Source organism: Colletes latitarsis, unplaced genomic scaffold (assembly GCF_051014445.1).
Source record: "Colletes latitarsis isolate SP2378_abdomen unplaced genomic scaffold, iyColLati1 scaffold0146, whole genome shotgun sequence".
Taxonomy (NCBI): Eukaryota; Metazoa; Arthropoda; class Insecta; order Hymenoptera; family Colletidae; genus Colletes; species Colletes latitarsis.
In genome coordinates, this window is record NW_027488496.1 from 12,501 (window position 1) to 15,000 (window position 2,500).

General features: G+C 44.8%; 1 pseudogene; it reads right to left on the reverse strand.

Annotated features, from left to right (window-relative positions):
• LOC143351378 (large subunit ribosomal RNA) overlaps positions 1-2,500 on the reverse strand; it is a 10,525-nt pseudogene that overhangs the window by 2,969 nt on the left and 5,056 nt on the right.

Below are 2,500 nucleotides of genomic sequence, written 5' to 3' on the forward strand. Positions count from 1 at the left end.
TGTATGTATCATCGATACGGTTAACTATAATCCTCTCGAAAATTTTGCCAATGGATGAGAGGAGCGATATGGGCCGGTAAGAGCTGACACTTGCCGGATCCCTGTCCTTTCCTTTAGGAATGATTCTTAATAGTGCCGACTTCCAAGTCTTGGGGAAGACCGAGTCTGTTAGGCACTTGTTGAAGACTTCAACTAGGACGTGCTCTTTGAGGTCGATTATTTTCTTGATGATCTCGGGTTTGATTTCATCAAGTCCAGGGGCTTTTCTGTTCTTACATTTCTTAGCCGCATCCCTTACTTCCTTCCCAGTAATTTTTCTTTCCATATTTTGGTTACTGTATGAGGAGATTTCCTCCTTCAGTACCATGTGTGCTCGCTCATCGGTTAGGTTTTGCCCTTGCGGCACCACTTTCTTTAAAATGGCTTCCATGGTTTCCTTCCATGTCTTTGTGTAATTGCCATCTGGAAGTTTAAGGGATGAAAAAGTTTCTTCGCTATTTACTTTTTCCCGGATTATTTTATATACTAAACTCCAAGGATCTCTATTTCCTTCAGTATAGACAAAGTTTTGCCAGGCCAGTGTCTTCTGTTCTTTGATCATCTTTGTGTATCGATTTCTTGCTCTCCTGTACTGAGCTCTTAGGTTTTCTACGTCGTGCACGTTGTTGAGCCGTCTTGCTCTAGCGAGCTGCCTTCTGGCTCTAGTCGCTGACCTCCTTAGGTTTGTCAGTTCTTGGGTCCACCAAGGGACCCGCGCAGGTCGGTTTCTAATTTTGGGTATTGCAATGTCACTAATGTCTCTCAGCACTCTGGTAAGTTTATTCGCTGCTCTTTCTGCAGTCACTGTGCCTATTCTTTGCAGAAAGGCGTCAGTGATGCGGTTATCTGCTTCTACGTTAAATCTCTCCCAGTCCGCCCTGCGGATGTTGTATCCGCTGCGGTGGGAGAGATGTGTGTTGTCTCTACTTCTGATTCCCAACTTCATTGTAATTAAGCTGTGGTCGCTGACGTTGCAGTCAGGCCACACTTTCCAGTCTGTTAAGCTGTTTACTAGGCTCATCGATGCAAGTGTCAGGTCAATATTCGATTCGCCTCTATTGGTTAGAAAAGTGGGTGCTTGATTTGGCTGATTCAGCAGGTTCAGGTTGTTTTGGAGGATAAAATCCTCCATTTTCCTTCCCCTGTTGTCAGTTTGGCTGGAATACCATAGTACCGAGTGAGCATTAGAGTCCATTGTTATCAATACTTTTTCATTTTTCAAGCTGTCCAGTGATTTTTGCAGTCTTGTCAGTATTGGATCGATCTCCAATGAGTATTGACAGTACACGTTTACTAAAAAGAAGTTAGTTTGCCCATATTGTATGTGTACTGTCATGATATGACGGTCTTTATCTGCATTTAATTGAAACGCCTGAATATTGTTGTTTGCGATTATTGTCGCTACCCAAGGAGACTCAGTGTCTGGTTGGATTGTCGTGACACTTGTAGAATACCCTTTAACCTTGTTGCCGTATGTATAAGGTTCTTGTACACAGATGATGTCTATACTATCCTTTTGGATTCTGTTTAGTATATTTGCTGCTGCTGCAGCCGACCTCTGAGCATTGATCTGGGCGATGATCATGTCCAGTTGATCTTAGTCTTCACCATGTCCGCGTACCGTACAAATACGGGACAGTTCTTGTCTTTGACTGAGTGATTCACGTCACTCCTTTTCGCCCTTGCACAGTTGACGCATTTTGGCGCATCTTTGACTGTGCATTTTTCCTTAAGGTGGTCCTTGGAACCACATTTTTCGCAAAGTTGGTTCGGCGCACTGCAATTCTTTGCTAGATGCCCGAACCCGTGACACTTAAAGCATCTCGTATAATTCAGGTATTCCCTGATGCGATACGATGACCACATCATGAACACCTTTCCTCTAGCCGTCAATTCCTTGTAAACCGGACCGGGAGTTTCCACGATCCAGTTTACTTTTTCGCTGTCCTTCGCTTTGAAGGAGTGCCTGAAAGAGATACCTCTTTCAAGCATTTCGACTTCCTTATCGCTCTTGTCGTGGAAGTTTTTCTGAATCAATTCAGTTTTGAGCTCATCAGGGGAGTGCTCCTTTTCAACATCATAAATTATGATGTTAGGGCTCTGTTTTTTCGGATCTTCGATTTTGAGGCCCGCTTTTTGAAGCGAGACACTCTTAATCAAGTCCGCATCGCTTTTATTTTCGACTTCTATGATGAGTCCTTTACTCCTCATCTGCCGAATGCCCTTTACATGGAGCTTAGAGCGGATGCTCTTTAGCTCTTTTGTAATGCTGAGCTTGATCTCCTCATTGGTTCTCTTATCGGTCTCTTTTGAAGGCCTCACGAGGATGACCTCGCCTGCCTTCTTCGGACCCACCGGTTTGGTGGCCGGAGCAGGTCCTACTTTGGTGATTGGGGTGCAGGTCTGCCCCTTGCTTAAGCTAGCCACCTGCGAGTAGGAGAGCGCTGGGCCCTTCTGCTCG